The sequence below is a fragment of the Polistes fuscatus genome, unplaced genomic scaffold (genome assembly GCF_010416935.1).
Source record: "Polistes fuscatus isolate 324 unplaced genomic scaffold, CU_Pfus_HIC Scaffold4, whole genome shotgun sequence".
Lineage (NCBI taxonomy): Eukaryota > Metazoa > Arthropoda > Insecta > Hymenoptera > Vespidae > Polistes > Polistes fuscatus.
The window spans coordinates 350,001-375,160 of record NW_025113118.1 but is presented as its reverse complement, the minus strand read 5'-3'; the positions used below and the strand labels follow the sequence as shown (position 1 = coordinate 375,160).

Below are 25,160 nucleotides of genomic sequence, written 5' to 3'. Positions count from 1 at the left end.
TAATCCTTCTACTAACATATTTCTTTATCTCATTGTTGCGAAACTATCGATCTCAAAGGTAAAGGCGAAAAAAAGAAACAGAAGTTTACGAATCGTTAAGCTATCACGAAGGATTCGGGGCTACGACTTTTATGTTCGTTTATACAACCGATTTCGTTTACATTAAAGAACGATAACCCTAAAGCAACTCTTATTACGATATTGAAGATCTTCGAAGTCGGAGAGAGTATTTTAGTAGTTGAAAAAAGCAGTAATAATAAAATCTCATTAAATCGAGAGTTAGAAAGATATCAACAACGAAAAATACAAGTAAAAATATAAAAAGAAGATCGAAAGAGCAAAAAGGGTTCGTAAGGGTAGCGTCTACCTATCTTCGTGCGATATTTGCAAGTAAAAGAGTAAACCGAAATACCAAAGCAGAGGGAAAAAAAAGTGAAGGAGGCAAGAGAAAGAAGGAGAAGAGAGATGCCCTTGAGAAAAGTCTCGGGGTCGTTTCTGTGTGCAGGCCAAGCGTGAAGAAAGAAAGAAGGTAGAGTGGCACGTAGAGGAAAGAGGGTATATGATGAAAAGAGCGATGGAAAATCGGAAAGAGGCGGCTGGCCGACTGGCTGGCTGTCTGACTGGTTGACTGGCTGGCTGACTAGCTGGGTCGGTGGTGACATAGTCGGTGCTGTTGCCGGTTCTCTGCTGTTGGTTCGAAGCCGATGTTGCTAGTCTTGGTACTACTCTCTTCGATGATATACTCTACCGAGGAAGCTGTGGTAGTAAAAGTTCCAAGGTAAAAAGACCAAGAGAAGAAAGAGAAGGTACGGAATACAGAAGAGACGAGAGTGAGTTGCGAAGGTAGAGGGAAAAGAGGTATAGATGTGGCGGAGGTGGAGACTCTACTAAGAAAAGCCGACACACGGGGTGGCTAGGAGCAGTGCAGATCAATGCCAGCCAGCCAGCCAGCCAGCCAGCCAGCCAGCCAGCCAGCCAGCCAGCCAGCCAGCCAGCCAGCCAGCCAGCCAACAAGCAAGCAAGCCAGCCAGCCAGCCAGCCAGTCGACCCAACCCTTCCAAGTCTACCGCTCTTCGATTCTCTAACCCTTTACCCCCTTTTTTTCACCCCGACTTCGGCGGACTCAGTCGAAGATAAAACACGAACGACTCTACGGACTCAACCCACTCTACTTCCTCTTCCTCCTTCTTCTTCTCCAACTTCTCTTCCTATCTTTTCTTTTCTTCTTTTTTTCTTTCCTCTCCGTTCTCTACCATTCCTCCTTCATATCTTTCTCTTACAATCTTCCTTCTTCCATCCTATACTACTATCCTTGTTCGACGTCCCATCTCCCGATCAATCTTTCTCGCTTTACTCGTCGTTTCGAAGCTACCTCGACCTTTCTCTTTCTCTCCGTTATCCTGCACCGTAGTCACCAACACGATGAAAAATAATAGCCGTACCGATAGGAAAGGAGAAAAGGGAGATGCACCGTAAACGCGCTCCAGACGGAATTGCTCCGTACCTTCTACCTTTTCCCTTTGATGCTTCCAACGCCGTGCATTTCAACGAGTTCGCCGTTCCTCCCGATTTATTCTGGAAGAATGATTTTTCTCGAGGTATCCGACAATGTGCTGCTCGTTTTATCTATGCTTTTCTATCGAACGAAGAAAGAATAAAATATATCAATCGGCGTATAAATCGATTTCTCGTCGGTTCATCTCGTAGGTTCGATTCAAGAAATGAAAAAAAAAATTAATAAACATATCATAAAATAAAGAAAAAATAAAAGACAAGAAGAAAATTAATTTTGAAATTGTAAAATCTTTGACGTAAAAAAATGAGTATGACGAAATTACGATTAAATTCAAAAGATGTACTTTTTTGAAGGAAAAAGAACCGATAACGGTGAGAAGCAGAGGACGAAACGTCTTTTGCAATCTGCCAGGAGTTACTTTCATGTTGCTAGAGAGTGGCGGTGGCGCGGTCGCATATAAAACAAATTAATCTCGTTAGGGGGAGGCAGGCAACGTCTACCTCGAACCTTTGCCTTTCAGAGGAACTTCTCTTCCCTTTACTCCGCTACCGTATTCGACGGTCGTGGCTACACTTTCTCAACTACTTGCTGGCGAAAGTACCGCCACCGACTTTGCGCCTCTTTTATCTTAATTCGTCGTCTAAATGAGAACGAAGTCACGGTTATCGCGGTTCCGAAAAAGAGGAAAGAAAATCTCCAGGAATCGTAGACAGCGCTTTATAAATTTTCCACGACCATCCCTTTCGCTACTCTCCTCTTTTGACTCTCTATGTAACTACATGTATTTTCCTCATTTAAAAGAAACCTTCATCATACGAATATCTTATTTTTATCTTTTCTTCGTAGAAAATACATATTAGATAAACGACAAATCCAATCTCAAATTTGACTGATCGTCAAGGTTTTCTTAAAAAAAAGAAAGAAAAAATAAACAAAAATAACATATATAAAAAAGATCGTGGAATGGCAAGTAAAGTAAAAAAATAAAAATAAAAATAAAATAAAAAAATAAAGACTATGACCGAGGCAAAGATGATAAAAAACAAAAAAATACAATTTTAGAGACCAAGACGATCTCCTTCCTATCCCCTTTTCTTCCCTCTCTCTCTCTCTTTCTTTCTCATTCATCTCTTGAATCACCGATGCACAAGGAAGTTTCATGAAAATGAAAAATAGCGGACGAAATGAAAAACTTGGAAATTCCGGGAAAACCGTCGTATGCTGGAAGAGAAGAGAAGAGAATAGAAGAGAAAACCATGGTCGCGAAGAGGAATACGATACAGTCGCGCGTGCACTAGAGGACGATATCGTGTACGTGTAAATACGTGTGTCCGCCGCGTGTGTTTTTCGTAAGGGTGGCAAAGAAGACAAAGCGCATGCGCGCACGTGGGCGTCAATACGGACCTCCACACGCGCTACCCTTTCTCTATCCTTTGTCACACATATACAAGTTCGTCTACACGTATACATACATTTATATACATACTCACACATTTACTCAGAATGGAAGGAAAGTATCTCAACTACGGACGGAAGGGATGCTTTTTTATGCTCGGCTGAACTCAAAGTATGGAAAAATATCTCGGAGAGATATGAGTCCCCGCGTTTTTAAAACGAACCTCCTCAATTCTGTTTTAATAACGTCGTATCCTTCGAAACGAATACTTACTTATGTAAGAGAAGAAATTCGTTTGAGAACCGTTCACCGAACTTTTGTTTTGTTTATCCTTGTCCTTTTATTGATTCCACGATAAAATACATAATAGATATGTTAAAATGTATAACGACTTAAATATATGTTTACAAATACGATATTCTTTTTATAGATAGAATAAATATATATAGTCTCGATTTGACGTTCGTCTCGTCAAAACCGAAAGAAGGTAACGGAAGATACGAGTACATTTTTCAAACGTTTAGTAAAATATTTTTATCTTATCTGTTTGTATCATTTTATTCTTTTTTAAAGTTAAAAGGAGGAATGTACATGCATATATTGTCTATGTTCAAAGAAAAGTTACTAGTACTTTTTCATCTTTTTTGATGAATAGTAATCAAATACTAATACTACTACTATTACTATTACAACTATATTTTTGGAATTTACTACCCATTATTACTCCATAAGAAGCATCAATTGTAGCTTATAAAAGTATTAATAATAAAAAGCATACTTTTCCTAAATTCGATTTTTCCCATTAAAAATTTGTTTCACGAGCAGTAACTCATATGATATACGGGGTCTTTCGCCTAACTAGATCATCTTAAATATATCGCTTATTTCGTACGATAGAAAAAATGTTCTGTTCGAAGGCGCCAATACGGTGATGAGCCGAATTTTTTTCTGAAGGTCATTTTGTTCGAGATTTCAAGGTCATCGGATTTTTTTTTAAATGAGACTGCATATTTTCACTACAACAGTCTTATAGCTTATAAAAAAATGAATTCAACGAGGTGCAATATGTTGACCTTCAAGTGACCTTTACCGAGAAAATTGTGAAATGTTTGTCAGCAACTTCAGTACACGCTCGGAGAACGGTAAATGAAGGAATAAATGCAAATCAACGTGTAAGACACTCATACAAGCAAAAAATCTTCTCATATACGAGAGACAACATTTCACAATTTTCTCGGTAAAGGTCACTTGAAGATCAACATATTGCACCTCGTTGGATTCGTTTTTTTATAACCCATAAGAGTGTAGTAGTGAAAATATGCAGTTCCATTTAAATAAAATATGATGACCTTGATATCTCGAAAAAAATAATCTTCAAAAAGAAATTCGTTCCATCACCGTATTGGTGTCTTCGAACAGAATATTTTTTCCCTCTGACATTTTTTTCTATCGTACGAAATAAGCGATATATTTAAGGTGGTCTAGTTAGCCGAAAGACCTTGTATATGAGAAGATTTTACAATCATCGATACTTCTTTTCTCAGATATAAGAGAAATCATTTTTTATCCTCTAACATGCAAAGAAATCTAACTAAATCTTCTTCGTCTTTCATTTCTCATCCTTTTATCCTTTTTGTTACAATAAGAGATATATATAAGATACGATTCTTTTTTGGCTTCCTTTCCTAATACATTAATATAAGACAAGAGTACGTGAGGTACAAATATATTAATACCATAACCGTCAAATCTAGCAAACCTACTTTGCTCGGCCTTAAATATAAATGATCGTGGTGCGAGCGAAGAGACCGGTATGCTTTAGTATTCATGCGAAAGTTTGTTGGTCGCCTCGTTAACTTTATATGGGTTTCGTCGTTGGAATAGACAGAAAAAGAATGTAAATTACGATGTGAACTACGAGCGTCAACAAGTTCAAAATCGAAAGAAACTTTTCTATTTTATCTACTTGATAAATGTCTAATAGTTGATATACAGGGTGTCGCGAAGGACGCTTTAATAAATTGAAAAATGAAAAATTATTTTTGACAATGCGGCGACATCGTAAGTCGATATTTTTTTAAAAGCATTTTAACAGTGGATTTGAAATGAAAAACAAATTATTGTAATTTTATTAATTAACCCATACTGTTTTTCCCTTTTGCTATTTTTTTCAACAACAAGTTATTACAATAACCTGTATACATTAATGCTTTTAGATTTCAAACCTACAATAATTACAAATATTATTTGTAACTTGATACATTTTTATAGCGGACATTCGAATCCAAGATAAATTCCTGTTTTATTTTTTAAATACAATTTTAATGTAACATTTGAGTAGAATTCGTATGGTACTTTAGCAACGACAAATAGACATAAGCACGACACAAGTTGGCCGAATTTCTTGTCTTGTTTGTTCTTCCATGATGAAGGCACATCGTATTTGCAAATACAATACTAGTACAACGTTTGCTTACGTGGACACGGTCAAAATGTAGCTAATATCGAGGGAGACTAATTCTAGGATGGAAACATGTATCTATATTTATCCGTTTAGCATAATTTGAAGCATTGTGCTCTATGAACTAATTAGAGATACTTGCGACAAAATTATCCTTTGATCCGAACTATAATAAAGCAAGCACAGTTAAAAGTACATTTATACGAAACAGGTTAAAATGTTAAAGTGAACATTTCGAAAATTACAAAAATTATGTATGCAAGTGTGCACACATGTACTTATGTATATAGGATGTGTATGTATGTATGGATGTATGTATGTATGTTGTGAGTTGTTATTTATTCGCAATGCGTCTGGCTGTAGCATCGAGCCCTCCGAAAGTGAATATTTTAAATGAACCACGACCCTCCGATGATTTGCCAACGAGCGTAAACGGCTAAAGAGCTATCAACATCGCTAACTACCGGGTGCTTGATGAATCGGAACCTTGCAGCATCCGCGTGACATATGCTCGGTGAGCGTGAAAATAGTTGTATATGTGCACGCATGACCGCACTGATTTCATCAGTCCCCTTTTGAACAGATAACCAATAAAAAGATGGTTCAAAGGAAAATAGAAAAGAACAAAGCAAAAAGAGAAAGAGAGAGAGAGAGAGAGAGAGAAGACGCGGCGATTCAAGTTAGAACTTTTTAAGCACATTAATCAATATCAACGGGGACGGAAGTTTACGCGGGCTTCGTGGAAAGAAAAAAGTAAGAAAAGAATTAAAAAAAAGAAAGAAGGAAATAAAAAAAAGACGAGCAACGGAAAGTAGCATCCGGGCAGCTCTCGCTAATTTCTTTAAAGTAGTTTGGCAATTTATTATTTTCCAATTTTCCGCGAACTTCTGCCGAGCGGTGCATGTACAGCCGTTTTCAAGCTTCCGCGTTATTCTATCTTTTCTCCTCTCTTCTTCTGTCAATAAAAAGGGAGGAAAAACATCATGCCACGGGAAACCAGATTCGCAAAAAGCAATCAAGATCCGTCCGGCATTGCACTGTCTTCCTTGTATCTAACGTATTTTCATTCGTAAACGTAACTCATACATTTTTTAATTGGAAAAATAAGAGAAGAAAAAAAATTAAGAAATTCAATGCACACGACGAGAACGGCCCAGATTAAGTTAAAATAAGTTTGACCGATAGCTGAATAGGAGTCTTATGCATTAACAGGTCTACTTTATCGCAATTCTATTAACGGTATATTGAGTTCGCAAAAAGTCGAAACAAATTTCATTACGACTTGGCTCAACTTAAAACCACGACTCATCGAGTCGATTGTTTCTCTCTTTTCCTCATTTTCTCTTTCTCTCATACTCTCATCGTTCAGAAGAGGCAGCGTATCGCGTACACTCAACCACTTTTCCAGCAAATTTTTCCTCCGCTAACGACCCGCCGATATTTGAGCGGGGTAAAAGCCAACATGATCGCGCAGACGAGGCAAGTTTGGGCTAACAAGGGCCTCCTCCCTTGAATGGAAAGAGAAAGAGAATGAGAACGTGAGAGAAAGAGAAAGAGAAAGAGAAAGAGAAAAAGAGAGATAGAGAGAGAGAGAGAGAGAGAGAGAGACTTGGATACACGGATAGGTATGTAAATCTCGTTCGAAGCGTGGCGAGGAGAGGCGAGGTGAAGCAAGCACGGTGATGGTGCCCTCCAAGCGAGCTTCTCTCTCCTGCGACCCTCTCCTGAGTCAGGTTCTTTCGCGGGCCGCCGGGCGGAAGGGGTGCCGGGTTTTAACCCTTTTTCCAGTTATCGATTTTCAGCTCGAGACGGATGAGAGAGGACTCGCCCATGTGCCTTCGGCCACTCCGGCTCTACACTCGACTCCGCTTGACTACTTTCAACGACCTGCCCTCTTCCATCTTTCTCTTCTCTCACCTTCCATCCGCACCAACTCAACCTTCTCATCCTCATCCTCATCCTAATCTTCCTCCTTCTCTTCCTTCTCTTCCTTCTCTTCCTCTTTCCTTATTTTTCTTTTTCTCTGCCTTCTTCCATCCCTTTTTTCTCGGCACCTTTTTCAAGCGAAACCTTAAATAATACCCAACCTAGCTCAATCGCTCTTTTTCTTTCATTTTTCCTCGATCGATAATAATTCATCTTTTTTACGAAAGACGTTGACAAAGAAGACTTGAGAACAAAGAAGTTAACACGAATAGGCGAGAAGAAAGCTGCTACGAATATTATCCCTTGAACATTATCGATATCATGAACACACGCAAGATTATATTGCAACCTACCATCTAACTACTTACCTACCTATCCCTACCTACCTACCTACCTATCTACCTACCTATGTGCCAAAATTGTACATCTACCACGAACGTGTCGTTCAACTCACGATACACGATTTATTTTCCTGCGATAAAACGCCACTCTTTCGATGGCCTCCGTTCGTTTTGCGTATATCGAGTAGATACGCTGTCGAAGAAAAAGAAAAAGAAAGGAAAAAAAAGTCAAGGCAAAGGGTGAGGGAATTTTGATTGATTGCCAGGGTGGAGTCTAACACACGAGAACGCTTGACTTGCGCAGATAGAACACGTGCGTCTTACACACGCATGCGGCACATACGACAAAGAGAAGCAAAAGAGGTCGCTTCTTTTCCTGCCTTTAGAACGTATGCGCGTTGCGGGGGTGGTTTCTCCTCTAAGATGGTAGCCAACGATTCCCAACACCCCTCTCCATTACTTTCTTTCTCTCCATCTCTCTCTTTTTCGTTAGAAAGGGACGTATAAGCGCGCGCGTTGGCATACAAGGCCGTATATCTTGTGGAAGCCATACGAAGGAAACTGGTGCGTTTAAATGTGCGTGTGGGTAGTAGTAGCAGCAGCAGTCGTAGTAGCAGTAGTAGTAGTGGTGATAGTAGTGGTAGTAGTCTAGCTACAGACATGTCGAGCACACACATCGAGAAGGGGGTGAGCGAGGGGGGCAGAGACCAATCGGAAGCAAGCATTCTTTATCCAACGACGTATCTTGAACGCATGCCTCACGTACGAGGCGTGGTTTGGGGCCACCCCAACCTCCAAGGCTAGACGCTTTTTTTCACGGGCGTTGCATTTTGCGCCCCCGCGGAGGAACGAACCACCGCCCCATACTAATGTCTCGACCCTGCGCTTTCCTTCTAACATCGTAGAGATAGAGACGAAAGCGTCGAGAAACGCATTTTAAAATGTTCACGACTAAGTACCGATCGTTATGAACTATATCACAAAAGACGGCACAATCGATCATTCTTATTTATATACAAATTATGTTTCTATAAATTTTTATAAAATTATTATTTTCTCTTTGTTGGAACACAGAAACTCGATTAATATGGAAAATAAATTGAGACGTTCCACGACTTCTTCCTCCAAGTTTTTGTTAACTACGTATAAAAGAAGAAGATAGGGGAAAAAAATGTAGAGACTGTAGATTGTTCCGTAGCCTAAGGGTAGCATCGAGCAATTCGAAAATTTCCATGAAAGTTCTCGACGGTAGCCCGGTCGCGAACTCGGTACAACGTCGACGTACGATAATACACGCTCGTATGCTGATAGACACGTGGGTGGAGAGAGAGAGAGAGAGAGAGAGGGAGAAAGAGAAAGAGAGAAAGGGAGACGCCTCGGACCCGGTGCACGTCGGGAGAGATCTCTCATTATGCATTCCTTTCAGGCGGCCGTCATTATTTTACATATTGCAGGAGGAGGCGTACCGGCACGGTACCGACTGCCTTTGCCAATTTTTCCAGCACGGCAAAAAGGAACGGTCGGCAATTTGGTACCACGTCGGAGTTCCACGTATGCATGTATACGCGTAAAGGACTCTGGCTTCGTAGATAGGTATGTAGAAGAGATATGTACCTACGTACTACGTAGGTACAGTTTGCGTTTCTGTGTAGACAACACCACCGGCTACCACCGTCTAACGATATCGTTGGAATTTAATGCGTTTCATTCGAAGGAAGCCCCGCGGCTTCGAAGATAGGGATTAGTACAAAAGGAAGGACGATCGCGTTATGGGTGATATCCTTAAAAGGTAATATTAATTTGCAACAGATGATATCGTTTTGTGGTTAACGTATTCGTTGATGCAGTGATCGATGATAAAGTACTATATAGAGTGACAGAAAGGAGGAGGGAGGGGGGAGAGAGAAAGAGAGAGAGAGAGAGAGAAAGAGACGTGGAGGGAGGATAACGCCCGTCGTTGAAACGACCAGGAGGTGGAGATATAAATTATAAATTATGAGGACGAGAAGGTATCTCGCTTAACCTTTTCGTTCTATAATCGAATTCGCTACTGGACAAATTAATCCTTCAAGACTACAAACGAATTTCCGTTAGCAATGCATATTCTTACGATACAATGGTAAAGAGAGAGATGGAAATAAACGATTCGAAAGTTTTATATCCGTGAAGTTAACGTCGGCTCGAGTAACACATTGCTCATGAGGATAATAGAATATTCACTAAGATTATATTCCAATCTATAAGTCCATCGTACTGTGTGTCTATCAGGGACGAGTTGACGCGACTCATGTAGGCTAACTAGTTTGTGGCTAACTAGTGGACTGAACGTGCTTGGCGGAACGAAAGGAACAGAACGAAAGGAAATAAATGAAAGGTGATCGAAGTGTTTAGAAAGCGCATAAATCCTAAGATATCGAAGGATCTTTGAAGAATGCTTCCTTGTGTCTAGAATTACGCTAGTCTACGAGCAATTCCTATGTAAATCAAATTACGCGTGTGTACGACGATCAACGAAAAATTAAATGAACGATATGAGATTCTTTGAATAATAAATTCTGGTAGAGAATCGCAAATATATCACGAGAGAAAAAAAGAGAGAGAGAGAGAGATGAAAAAGGTAAAACGACTAAAGCTCTAGTTGCTCATTGTAATTTCGAATTTTAAACTTCGTCCTTCGGAATAATTCTTACAAATCATTTAACCAAACTCGATTCTTAGAATTTATTCTTTTTTTTTATTATATCTGGTATCTACCAATTAGAATATAAAACAAACTAATCTTATCCTGACGATTTACTTTGACGATATACCGCGTTAAGCCATTTATTTTGAAAATATCATTGTAAATCGAATAAAGCGATTTAACAGTGAACTAAACAGATTGATGCAATTTTATCTTGAAATGTAATTTCGTTAATGCGATTTCAATAATGGAAAGTAAAATGAACCCCTCATAGTATGCATCAAACGTTGTTTCTTCTTAATTGAAAGTTCAAATACTTGCAATGATAAATACAATCATATTTGCTACAAATATATTTATTTCAACAATGTTGTTATAATAAATCTACAATAAAATACAAAATAAAATTAATTCGTTGAAAAAATAATGTTTAATGAGAAATATAATGTTCAAGGAAGAATGCCAAAAAAAGATAAAGAGAACGAGAAAGAATAATTCTTGTTCGGATCGACGTACGACGAAGAAAAGGGGTCGATGGACTATAGAAATCTCGATGGAAAAAGTCGCTCGAGATTCGATGAATCGAGTTTGGCTGGGCATTACGGGGGAAGATCTTTTTCGAGGGAAGAATCGAAACGGTCTGTTTATCAGGGAGAACGAGGACCGTGGCTCGCGTTGCAAGTGGCTAAGCCACCTGTGCACGAGGACCGATAAATCTCAGCGGCGAATCTCGAAGAAGGAAGGAAGAAGAAGAAGAAAGGAAGGTTGTAACAGGCCGGCCTATATGTATGGTAATATCGACAGGGAGGTCCCGCGAGCCAATACCTTGCTCTCGTATGCGTATTATGCGGTGGTAGCAAAAAAGAATGCGAATAAGAAAAAAGAAGATGGATGAAAGATGGAGAAGGAAGAAAGAGACGGAGGATGAAGAAGGAGAAGAAGAAGAAGAAGAAGAAAGAGGAAGAGGAGACCGAGTTTGAGATTGCGGGAGAGAAGTCGAAGAAAGAGAGAAAGAAAGCAAGAAAGAGACAATTGAGAATGCGCAGGTCCTGTAGCAAGCCGCTTCTTTCTCGGTTCCCTTTTCTTCTTTCTCTCTCTCTCTCTCTGTTTCTGGGACGAGCAACACGGCGTCGTCGTCTTCGTCTTCTTCGTTGTTGTCGTCGTCGTCGTCGTCGTCGTCGTCGTCGTCGTCGGACTACGAGCGAGAAGTTATGGCACGAAAGAGCTCCACGCGGAAAAGAATGAACAAGATAGAAAAGTTCGAGGGAAGAGAGAGAAAGAGAATCGCTTGGGTAGTGAAGGGAAAAAGAAGGGAGTGAAACGTGAGGAGCAGGAAAAGGAGAGGAACCGCTAGCGCTCCTCCGGTAAGCATAGAGGAACGAACGTTACGAGAGAGTGTAAGAGAAAGATAGAGAAAAAGAAAGAAAGGAAGAAAGAAAGAAAGAAAGAAAGAGAGGAAGAGAGAGAGAGAGAGAGAGAGAGAGAAAGGGAGAGAGAAAGCGACGTCGCCCGGGCAACGGCTCTGCCACCTTATTGGATATGTTGAGCAATTTATTTTATTTTTCCCCGCTCCCTCTACGGCAAAGAGGAAGAGGACCACCTTCCACCTACCTACACTACCCTCTGCACACATCGACGCCATTTTCCAATATCGCGTCAAGCGGCCGCTATGCTCTCTTTCCACTTTTACCATCCCACCCTTACACTTTTTTCTCCTACCTCTTTATCCCCCTTTCCGTCCTCCCACCCTTTCACCCACCTCGGAAGGAAAGAAGAAAAGGGGAGAGGGAAAGAAGATCGGGAGGGGTTAGGTGGTCCTAGGAAAAAGAGGAAAAAGGGGGGAGGTGGTTTCGAGAAAGAAGGCTAGGATGGTTAGAGAAAGAGGAGATAGTTCGGATAGAGTTTGGTGGTTGCGGGTGGAAACGAACGGCGATGCCAATGTCGGAGTCCCGGAGGCTGGGGGTTTGGATACATAACTACAACTCCGGCAACAAGAACGAAGCAAAGTTAGGTGAGAACCGTACGTTCCTTTATCCGTAAATTGGCAATATTCATGCCTAAGCTACGTAGACGGGGTGATAAAGTCAGTGGTATTCGTAAGAGTTACACCGATCGATTCTACAATCGAAAATGTTTCAACGATTTGTACGAAATCTTCTTGCAAAAGCGCTCAACTAAATAGTTCTTGGCTATTCAATATTGTTACGCATTTCTTAGAACGGCAATGAAATTATAACCATGTGAATAATTTTACTCAAAATTCGTTACTTCGAAAACAATAATTTTTCTTTGATAGAAACAAATTAAATTATTTCAAGTCAACGTGAGCACGATTAGTAAAATGGATAGGTGATCAGTTTAGAAAAATAAAAAACATTACCTCTTTGGTAGTGTTTGATAGAAATAAAAAAGTGTTCATAGAGAAGTGACACAAACTCATAAAAGGGAAAGTAAAATGACATATATAATTGAACTATTTCGTCTACTGATTGACAACACGAACTCAATTTGTGTGACCGTAAAGAAAATTACGAGCTTTTAGATCGAAGAATTTTTCCTTATTTTTGTATTCTACATGCTCTTTTTATTTCTTTTATTATTTTTTTTTCTTATTGTTCCGCTGTATATATTTAAATATTCCCAGTATCGTATGATCTCCGTGTGCGGTAAACTTTGTTGCCGTTTATTGTCAGCTATTACTGAAGTTCTTTTAAAAGGGACGTAAAACCCACGATAACCTTGCCCGACTTTCGCAGGTGTTTCCTATAGAAGTTATTCTGAATTGGTTCTCGTATTCGTGAATAGCAAGCTCCTATTTATCTTCAACGAGTTGCGTGACTCGAATGGTAATGCACGGGTAATTACTTAATGTTTGGTTGCGTACACATATCGTGTGGAGATTTGTGAAAGAAATTATATAGGTATCACGTGATTTAGAATCTGTTAAAGGAGAAAGAAATTATCCGAGAAAGTGGTGACTCTTAAAATCGAATCGTTGAAATATTCGTCGTGTTTTTAAACGTATTTATCAAAGCACACAGAACGATTGACCGATTGGCAATAACATTTGCGATAACAACAAAAAGCATGGAGAAAAAATGGAAGCTGCTTCATAGGCCTCCGTAAGCTCTCAATTAATGTAAACTTTTTGCGAGTAAAAATCGCTTTAAAATTACTTGGCCCCTCTTTCACCGAGCATCTATCTCCGTCTTCGTTCTGCGTACTCGTCGTCGTCACCACCCTCTTTTTTCTTTCTCTTTTTCTTTTTCTTTCTCTATCCTCTTTTTCTCCCTTTGCGCCGACTTTCGAAGAGCGAAGAAGCCGTGTTGGGGAAGGCGGCTTTAGAAGTTCGAACGATATTCAAACTTTTAAAATATGTCAAATTATTTTCCTTTCAGAGGAGCTGTCGTCTAAATACATTTCCATCTCTCACGATGTATTTAAATACACGAGATTGTAACGTAAGGCACCGCCGCCGTTCCATGAATACTATAAATCTTTCTGTAACGTCCTCTATCTCTCTCTCTCTTTTTCTTGTGACTCGCTCTGAATACGCTTCTTCGAGAATTCAAAGACGAATATCCGCAAAAGATGGTATTCCGAAAGTTTATCGAAACTCTCTGGAATTTCGATTACGAGCAACAAAGTGACTAATTGATACTACTTAAAAATAAATACTAGCCGATGAAAATAATCCAAATATCGTTCGAAATAATAACTTATCTGTTCACCATTGTATTTTGATTTTGTCTTTTTCGACTTATCAAAGAGACATAAGAAGAGGAAAAGTACCCTATATGTACTTATTTTTGATCGTAATTGATGTTACAATTCGCTGGTAACAGAGAACAAAAATTTTCTTTAGAGTAACTTGATTTTCTTTCTCTTTCTCGTACGTCATATTGCCAATCGAGAACGAAAGAACGAGTCGCGTAGACGAGAAAGAGGTTGAATGCGGCGCGACTTTCTCGCAGTCAGCGCAAATAAGTAAAGAGAGGAATACCTAAGGTGGGTAGGAAAGGTAGGTAGGTAGGTAGATAGGTAGATAGATAGGTAGGTAGAGATAGATAGGTACTTAGCTATCCACGCAATTACATTAGACCCAGAGCATACCGGCGACAACTCTTTGTGCGCCGATTGGATATCAAAGCTCGGCATGAACACCGCTCGTTCCAAGAGCCTTACCCTCTATCCCCTCGCAATATTGGTCCCTTTCTTTTCTTCGTCTTCCTCTCTCTCACTCTCTCTCTCTCTCTCTCTCTCTCTCTCTCATTCTCTATCTACCTCTATCTTTCTCTATAGCGAAGCAATAGAGCTCTTGCCTTTCCTCCACTCTATATCCGGCACTCTACTTCGCAACGCAGTTCTTCCGCCAAGTGAAAGTAGCCTCCTCCTTCCTTTCGTATTTCTCTCTTTCTCTTCTTCCTTTTTGTTCTCTTTTTTTTCCTATGCTCGCGAACTCGTGTCGCCTCGCCTTCGCCTTCTTCTTTCGTAACCACTCCTCCGTTCGTTTCCCTCGAAGAAGACAATTTCTTCCAACGTCCTTTTTCCTTCTCTTTGTTTGATTTCTCCTTTACCGTTCGTACGAGAAAAGATAGAAGAGAAGAGGCGAGAAGCTTTTGCCAAATAAGAAAGAAAGAGACTGGATCGTAGGAAGAGTACGATGATTTACGTCATGCCTCGTTGAATAGAAACGTTGTCGCGTGCGTTAAAACGGCTGATCGAGCGCTAGCTGTTATTCGATAGAAATGTATTTCTTCTAAGATCTTTGAAAAAGAAAGAATTAAAGAAAGGGAGAATATAGTTGAGGAAAGGGAAGCGACAAATTGTCATAGTGGGTGGATCCCACGCGTACGAGGAGCAGTTAACTTTATTGCAGGAGCCCGGGAGTTTTTAATATCGCTTTGGCGCGGACGCGTCTGCCAACTGACAAAAAGAAAAAAAAGGAGGTGTTAATGGAGAACGTTTTCGCTCTAACGACCGTAGAGAAGAGTCGGTGGGTGGAGAAAGCCGAAAGGGCCAAGAGTATAGGAGAGACACCGAGAAGGAGGACCGTCGCGTCTCTGGCGCCTATATACATCTCTCTTCCTCTTTATCTATCTCTTTCCCTCATACTCTTCTTGGTCATGCTCAACGAGTTCTATGCTTTTTAGGAAAGATATGCTGCAAAATAAGAATACCGAAGATTTCTTTCCTTTGTGGAATTTTAATGCTCCCCTTGCATTAATGTAGAACGATACCGAGTGATTACTTGTCACTTGTGTTTAAAATAAAGCGATGATAACTTCACACGTGTGTGTTTGTGTGTGTGTTTTAGGTATGTGCGTTCATATACTACTCCGATAAGAAATAGAAAATATCCGTTTAACTCATGATTCTTTTTATGTATCATTCAATATTTTCGTTTTCTTCTTCCGTCAAAATACTCTTCTTACTATAGAATACCCCAACCCTCGAAGAAATAGAGAATGAAAGATGAATGGAGATCGGAGGTTGGTGTCAATGATTTGACCTTTTAAATACGATCACTTCTTGGGGAACGAGAGGATTCGTAGAGTTTAGAACGTATTGTATTATGTATTACGGCCGATAATATTAGATTCTTACGTTACTTTGTAAATATGTTTCTTTGAATGACAATACGGATAATAATAATATATATTTATCATGATTTTTCGATTACAAGAACAATGCTCGAAAAAGTATGGCACTTAAGAGTCGAGTTATCTCGTTGGTCTTAGAAAGATTCTCGCGAATCAATTAAAAGCATTCAGTGCTCCATAAGGAAAATGCCTGTCGACAATTAGCCACAGCACTAATTCTTTCTATGTAGTTACTTTTACGATTGTAAAAATTCAAGCAGAAATACACAAGATCGTAGTAGAAAAGAAAGAAAATAAGTCGAAGCTCGCGTGTCAGCGGCTTTTTAGTAAGATACCAATGACATCTTGAACAATAAAATGTTTGCTTTTTATGGCTATTCTCTCAAAACGAACTATATAAAAGTCCTTTTAAATTATTCTTTTAAACACGCCGAGCCGTCGTGAACGTTCGTCTTGTAATTTCGTCAATCCCCACTCCTCCTCTCTTCTACCCACCCAGTCAGATTTACCTCGTAGTATACCCTTTATCTCAGCTTTTGTTTACATCTCGTTATACGTGCCTGAAAATATTTATCTACTTCCCCTCCCACTTAGTGTTTTCTCTTTCTCTCGGAAATTCTCATTGGTAAGTCCATACCGGTGCGTACATTCAACTGCGGAAAGTCTCTTCTTGCCCTTTTTCTATCCAGAAGTACCCGTCTACCTTCATTACAGTTATCTACGAAGAGACCACAAAGCTTCGAATGAAATTTTCACCTCCCCTTGTGCCACGGCACGAAGCGTACTTACCTACCTACCTACCAACCTACCTACCTATCTACTATATCTACTACCTACCCGGCAAAGTGCTTAAAGAAAATACAAATGTGTTACTTTCTACTTGCAAAATTACATTCAATTTCTCACACTAAAGCGATTACAATACTTTTATCTTTTGATATGTACTACTCACACTAAATCCACCGGTAAAACGGTCGAACGAGAAATTCGCTCGGTAAGATTACTCTCACCATACTTTAGAGGTATATTGAATGTATATATATGTATATACGAACGAACGAACGATCATATTCGTACTATATTGAAGCGACCGACGACTGAAAGATAAAAAGAAAATTTATATTCTAACCATTTGTTATCACGCTTGATTAATTTTACCCTATAATCATATGGATCTATATAAAGCATCCTGCTAGACAGCAAAACTCCTCCTTCTTGCCCTTCGATCCTTCAACTAGTTGTTGGCACGCTTGGAGGGAAACACAGGTGTACTATATAAATTCGGACGCTAGTAAATACAATGGAATTATATATGAGCTGTAGTGACTAACGATAATATCGGAGAACGATCTTTCATAGATATCGAAGGCTGCTTAAGATTTATTTGTGTTAAAAAACAAGCACCACGTATGTAAGTATGTATTATATTCATATATATATATATATATATATATATACATGCACATACATACATATATAGGTATACTTATACTTGTATACATGCGTGCAGAGTAAAGGCGACGATCGTTGGGTACGTTACCGGATGTAATTCTAGTAGTTGACGAGCGATCATTACCAGAAGCCAACCGGTCGCGGGGGCGTGTAGAAACAAAGGCGAGAAGGGAAAGCTTCGACCGCACGAAAAGTTACGCAACTCTTTGCGTTTCGAGAAGTGCAGCTTGTCGGTCATTACAATTTCCACATCGCCGTTAATGAAGATAATTAGGCGCGAGCATATTCTTTCCTTTCTCAGGCAGCATAATTCATAAGGAAGAAAATACTGGCTGGGTGATTCGATGGATAGTAGAGAGGAGAAGAAAGAGAAGAGAGAAGTATAGTATAATGCACCGGCACGTAAGCTCCGTTAAAAACACAAAGACCACCGAGGGAAGATTATGGAACAAAATAGTCTGTAGACCTTCTTTATACCCGTCTATCGCGACGAGAAATCTCTAAGTATAGATGCAAAAAGTGGCGCGATGCGCACCTAAGATTGCCATGTTTGGTCTGCGTGCTAATCGGATACGGTGTATTATGTAGATACAATAGCGAAATAAAGAATATCTCTAAACTCATATTTTTCACGGTCAAATATGAAAATCTGTATAATACAGAAAGTTAGATTACATTGATAAAATCTAATTACAGATACCTACTAATGAAGATACGTATAAGTCCAGTCGCAAAACAGAGGAAAGCAATAACACGAGGACTTCCTAAATATCAAAGGATGTGTATTATACGTCGGCAAGACGAAAAGTTTGAGCGAGTACTCGAACGAAAGTAAAACGATTTCATCGTGTCCTCTCGAACCAAAGAGAACACTCTTGATGTGAGTAAAGAAAAACCGTACAAGATCCAGCGGATACGTACATACTTACATACGTATTTTATCCTGGAGAGTCAGAAGAGAAGAGAGAGAGAGAGAGAGAGAGAGAGCTAGAGAGTCCTATTTCTCGTTGCGCACGTCAAAAGAAAGAAAAAGAAAGAAATAAAGAAGACAGAAGGAAAGAAAGAGGGGCCATTTGTATTCATATGAAAATATTATCTTGCCGCGCATCCTGCCTCTTCAGGATCGCTATTGGGTTTGCATAGATACTTATGCATGAAGGCAACATCGGCCGGCATTGTTATGCAACCCGCTGTAGATCCTCAATATAGATCCTCCCAGAGATTCATTCGGATTTGAAGAGCTCTGTGCTGGTTCCTCCAAGAGGATCCTCTCTCTATCCTTCTTTCTATCTATCCATCCCTCCCCCCCCCTCTCTCTCTATTTCTATCTCATTTTTCCTTCATCTTGTACGCTAAAAAAGAACGTTAAAATTCTCTCCTCTACTTCGAATGTTCACCACCGATGTGCGATCGAATTTCTTCATTCACAAAGTAACGCAGATTATATCATACGTCGATTTCGCTTTACGAGTTTTTACAAAAGATTCTATGAACAAATTAAAACAAGTCGTCATTTACGAGCGCATTGCAATTATAATAAAAAATTTCAACAAATTCATCTAATATAATAACTATTAATCTTTCAGAAAATCAGCAAAACCCACTAAAGTGGAAAGGGATTGAAAAAGACGAAATTGGTTATCAATTATCATCCCCGGATGATTATAATGTGAGCCGGATTAGCCCTTGAATGAACAAACAAACCGTTAGGATCACTGGTAATTGGGTGGAAATTATTACGTACCTTTTGCTCTCTCTCACTCGGTTTCGTGCACCGCGACAACGGCTAAGAAGCTATAATTTTCTCTTAGGAAGTAAATTTTATTAATATTATGAGTTGAAACGACTAAAAGATCTGAATTAACGATAAAACTACAAAAACGCAACGGTAGTTTAACCATCGATAAAAACTGGAAGCCATCGCAAAAGAATAACCTCTGCTGTTTTCTCTTTCTTTCTATACATCTATCTCTCTTTCTCGTACATAGTTCTTATCGTAAAGAGGTCCAGGATGATCAATGAGTATCCTGTTAGCGTTCACATCGAATCGATTACGCGACACTCGTACCTTGATATTCCAACGAGGATATATTTCATGAAAGAGAAACAGAGAGGGAGGGTGAATGGGAGAGGGAGGGAAAGAGGAACAGGAGCAAACTGATAGAGTGAGAGAGAGAGAGAGAGAACTTCGACAGACGGCTGCCGCAACATTTATTGGACCCTCGCATGCCGGTGTCCAATCAATAATTACGTAGAGTTGGATTAACGTACAGGCTGCGTTGAAAGCACTTGCCGACTGCAATGACCGGCATCGACAAACATTTTCCGTTCGGATCTGTTTACGAAGAAGGATAATTAGCAGACCGTCAAAGCTATCGATACGAAAGAAGAGAATCATATATAAAATATACACAAAAAATAGGCAAATTAAATAAATTTCAATACAAAGAGGATCTGACGTCTTGGATGTAAAATAATTCAAAGGTTTATTCGAAGCCTTTAAATAAAAGCTAAGGCAACTTGTTGAAAATAAACTATTACATTGTCTATCTTTGTCTGGGCAAGTAAATTCAACCCCCCGAAAACGTATAGAATTCCAAGTGGACCGCTTGACGATGATCAAAACAGAGTGAAACTTGCTCCGTGAATAGGTACAATAGCCTTTTAAAAGTGCCTATAAGATACTCGTGTTTCAAAGGAGTGCGGTCCATCTTGACCTTCCGCGAAGCAGCCACCCACGGTGCAACCACTATGGGGTTCCATGGCGACCCCCAATCAAGGTTAATCCGGAAAACAGCGACGTCGTGCCTCCCAGCTATGGTCTGTCTTCGATGACCACTTTCAGAGACTATCTATTACAGGTTCATAGCTAACATCATTATTATCTCGTTATCATCGTTAGACAGAGCTGGAATTTCTTGCCGTACGTCAGCTCTTCCTTTCTATCGTCATCATGTCGATTATCCTTGACGTTATTATCCATCGGTCTATACCTTAGCTATAAATAAAATCAAACGTACGATCGTTCTGATAAAAAGTAGCGGAGCGAGAGTCCTCTTTATTACACTTGTCGCATTACTGAAGTACAAAAACAAGTTGCATAGGACTATATCAAGATATAGATCGTTTTCCCGTTTGGGATTTCTTCTTTGATAAAAAAGTTACAATCAAATCTTCAATGAAAAGATACGTGCGAACCACCATTACCATTACCAGTATGGCATCGATCAAGAATACATCGAAAATATTTGTAGCAAAATCCGAGGTTATTTACATGATAGGAAGAAGAAAGAAAAAAGGGATGAGAAGCGAAAGGATAGATAGGTTTAGTGTATACCCATGTACGTAGAAGAATAAGATAGAGACAGGGAGAGAGAGAGAGAGAAAACATGAGGCGACTCAACCAACGTATGAGATTACGTTACACCCATGTGGTCTGCGAAAGAAATTCAAGAGGTCAATTTCGATTAAATTTAATCTTGTGCAAGCTTCGAATCGGCGCCGTAACGAATTTGGAGGACGCATCGCATAAATCATACATGTTGTCCCCTAAATTATACAAAATTTTCATTATCTTCCTAGAAAAAATCTGTGATTTCGATCGAAATGAAATTTGCTTCTATCGTATTTACTTTTAAACATTTATTAGCAATGATTTAAATGAAAAAAAAAAGAATTTTAAAAAATGAAGAAAAAAGAGGAAAATGATTGGTAAATACATATGTCGAATAGCAAATCGTTATGTGGGAGGAGAATAAGACTGGAATCGGTTTGAAGTCATACGATCGCTATTCGTTAGTCATCTGTACTGTAACAAATTTGTAATGGCAGAATAAACTGCATGTTTGCAAGTGATTACGCCAATTATGGGTAATACCGTCGTGCACATCCACGGCTGTTTATATTTGACGCAATCGTACGTGCCTTTACTCGTATGCTTTCAAATACGAGTACAGCGTGGTCTGCACCCAACCCATACGAACGAGCCCGTACCTAAATCAACAACCACGGCCTACGCGTTCGAACCAATCCTGCGGTACACCGCATGAAAAAAGAGGAAGGCCAATGACAACGTCGTCGTAGTATGCGCCATGTTTTTACTCTCCACTCGTTAAACCGAAGATACGCTAAAAACTACGAACAATTAGGTTTAACTTTGATTTTCGAAAAATATCTATCTTATTTTTATCAACAGCAATATAAACTAAACTTAATTAATAATCAGCTTAGTTTGAATGACGTCACATTTTACGTTTAAATGATTTTCTTCTCGTTGAAAAAACAAACGCTTTTGAAAAACCAAATAAAATTTGACAGATAGCATAGGAAAAAACAAGAATTACATCTGTTAGGCTAGAATTATCGTTTCGTAGCTTCACGCTCGAGCTACATCGTAGGTCTAATTGTAATATTGTAATTATACTTCGCACCGTAGCATTATTAAGATTACCTGCGCAATACGATACAAGACCAATGCTTCTTTTGGAAGGCGTGGCATCGGTTCAAATTATACCTAACCTCCTCTTCCTAGTCGAGAAAATGAATAAACCCGTCTCTTTTCTCCTCTTTTAAAGACTATACCTATCTATGTATGTGCGTGTATGTTTCGCATTATTTGCGGATAATGACAAATTGACACAGACCTTATCATAAAGCTCGTTATAAGCAGTTTTTCGAAATAACATTTAGATATAGATTAAGCCGATGATTTTTATCATTTTCCGAAAGAGCAGAGATATTTTACTTTTTTGTTTTGTTTTTTAATAAATTTACAAATCAGAAAAGGGTTCGCGTTGCTCTCTGAAAATCTACAAGATCCTTTAGCTTCCTTCTGTCCTTTCTCCAATAGGTAAAGAGAAAGAGAAACAAAGATTTTCTTAAGCGAAGGAAGAGGACGCGCCTTCACCGTCTTTTAATGGAAAAGTAAATAGCGTTCAGGAAATTTGCGCTTTCAAGGCGTCTCTCGCTACAAGATACAAAAGCATGCAGGAAATTCTAAGCAAAATAGCCGGTGTAGGATCTGCTAATTCAATAGAAACTATTTGCAGTACCATTAGACGTGAACATCGTCTCAATGGCGATGCCATTGGCTCTATACACATCGAAGTATATACGAGAAAGGCGTATTCTATCTTGGTTTGGTACTTAGGCATTGACTTATACAGTTGCGTCTGAGAAAAACTGCATGTTACTCTTACAACGAATATTTCTTAACGATTGATAATAGTCAATAAACGAAAATAGAAGAATTTCTATCAGAGATTGAAACGTTTCTTTGATAGAAAAAGTTTTGGCATGTATAGGAAAATTTGTCAATTCATAAATATGTTTAGATATATTTCATCTATCTTCTTCTTATATATAAATATATTTACAAAAAGTATCAACAAAATTGTGCATTTGTTACAACAATACAATTTTAAAGTAAATTATCAAATTGAAATAGATTCATGAGTCGAATAATAACACGAATTGTTTGTTCCCCAAATTGAAAGCAGTCGAAGGAGAAAATAATAATACAGCAGCAAAATCACGGTCGTTTTAGAAGACTCGCCCGGAAGGCAACGTACTTATAAAGAGAAGAAAGGAAAAGACGAGCGAGCAATTCGTTCATACAAATATACACCGAATAGTACCGTGCAACGACGTATACATACCTACATACATACATACATATACATATACATATACATATACATCCATATATACAGGCATACATACATCCGTCCAATTACTTAAAGCTTCGGCAAGATTCTTTCTCTGACTGTTTGCAGACAACTTTCTTGCCCCTTTCTCTTCTTCGGCTACGTCGCATCCTGCAACTTCTTCCCTTCGGATGCTCGACCTTACGTTCTCTCTTTGACTGCATCTTCTTCTTCCATCTTAGTGAAAGGGCGGTATAGGGAGGAGAGCGTTTAATTGCACGATATCGAATTCCTCGTAAGAATGGTGAACGTGAAGCGAAGGAATCTGCATCGAACTTATAATAGACGAACGAAGAGGACGAAAACGAGGAAGAAAGTATGCTTTCGAAAGAAGCGGAAATCAAGAACTTGCTCCCATCGACTAAGCGATACGTGCATACCGATCGGAGCACCTAATAAATGCTTCTTCGTTCCTCGTATCTCGGTAGGATAAATAAAATTTCCTCTAAAGTCATGAGAATTATATGGAGCATAATATCCCAAGTAATCCTGTGATCCAAAGTCCGGTTACTAAGATACGAAAAAGGATAAATAAAATTCCGTAAATCACCGAGGGAACATTTATTACATCCGCAGGAAGATCTCAAGACGCTGGTCCATCCAATTTCCGTTTTCCTCCTTCGACGTGACGTTTGGCACGTCTCGAAATTGCTGTCCTTATGAAGACAACCACGCGTTTGCGTCTACGCGCATATCGTACTCCCGCTCTTTCTCTCTCTCTCCCTCCCTCCCTCTTTCTCTATCTATCTCACTCGCCCCATCCCTGCACATCATCCTCCCCTAGTCGCGCATCGAGAGGCACAATTTCCGTTACACTTCCGGCAATGCTTCCATTGTCAGATATAATCAGAAGACAATAATATCGTAGCCAAAACATATCTCTGGATGTGTTAGCAGAGTTCGCACGCTGCTCATTCTCTCGATGACCACAGAAAATGGCGTAGGTATATACTAGGCTCGTAACGATGCGTCGCGACACATGCACGAAGACGAGCTTCGTTCGTTCTACGATTCCATCATCATACGCACACGTATACGTATCCTACATAATACCTACATCATCGTGGAATAGTATGGGAGCATTCGCACGATGCTCTAGCGTAAATTCATGCAGGACGGTTTGATGTACACGCAAGAACGTATTCGTATCGTGCGTAAATTAATACGGGAATTAGTGCGCTATAGGTATTTGTATGTATATATTATATACATATACGCATATATCACTACATATATATGCCTTGACGTGATATATATATATATGTATATGTATATGTATACGTATATGTATATGTATATGTATATGCATATGTATCGTCTATAGACGTCTACCAGGTCGTTGCATAATATTGACCCCGCGTGTCGTGACTTGTAAATGCGGTGTAACGACTGACGCATATATACGCACTAATGGAGCCGTAGTGTCGGTCTAGTAGAGACGTAATAACGAATGAACGAAAGAGATAGAAAGGAAAAGAAAGAGAGAGAGAGAGAAAGTCGAGTGTGTAGATAGGTTAATGAATTAACGAAGATAAGACAGGTATATACGCGAGCCTTTACGCTTGTCAGATGTTATATACATGCGCACAAATATTCTGTCATTCGTGTAAGTAACGTAGCACTACTCTCGAACATTCAACGATTCCCGATATTTACATGATTGCACGTAATGCCTTGAATTTTAATCAGATCGATGCTGTACAAAGAGAAAACGCATGTGCATCAGAGAGGCTCTCGAAGTGCAGACGGTTCGGTACTCGCGATTACTCCTAACTCTGACGCGATCACGTACGACATGGGGATATGTACACATCAATATGTACTACCTATGTATTTACTTGACTACATATGTGGATTTCCCAAAGGTGGGTTGTAATTTGACCAACCGTACATAATCATCTTCTCTATACATGATTCTAAGTCATACATAAATTATAATATACCAACATATACATATGATACATAAACGTATAATAAGTTCTTGTATGCAGCAGATTTGATCTAATCTTGGAAAAACATCACTGTACTAAAAAGATCAATTGAAATAATGATATTTCTTGCAGCATCGGAGAAAAGG

The 25,160-nt window shown here is 39.3% G+C and overlaps 1 protein-coding gene and 2 long non-coding RNA genes across 6 annotated transcripts in view; 1 reads left to right on the top strand and 2 right to left on the bottom strand.

Annotated features, from left to right (window-relative positions):
• LOC122521273 (UPF0489 protein C5orf22 homolog) overlaps positions 1 to 25,160 on the bottom strand; it is a 443,816-nt gene that overhangs the window by 308,834 nt on the left and 109,822 nt on the right. The window lies entirely within an intron of this gene.
• LOC122521274 overlaps positions 1 to 25,160 on the bottom strand; it is a 61,361-nt gene that overhangs the window by 25,184 nt on the left and 11,017 nt on the right. The gene's annotated exons all lie outside the window — the stretch shown is intronic.
• The window catches only part of LOC122521278, a 32,781-nt gene continuing 19,648 nt past the window's right edge, over positions 12,028 to 25,160 (top strand). For all 3 annotated transcript variants that reach the window (XR_006304722.1, XR_006304723.1, XR_006304721.1), the window contains exon 1: positions 12,028 to 12,334. This is a non-coding gene — a long non-coding RNA (uncharacterized LOC122521278). The remainder of the gene's footprint in view (positions 12,335 to 25,160) is intronic.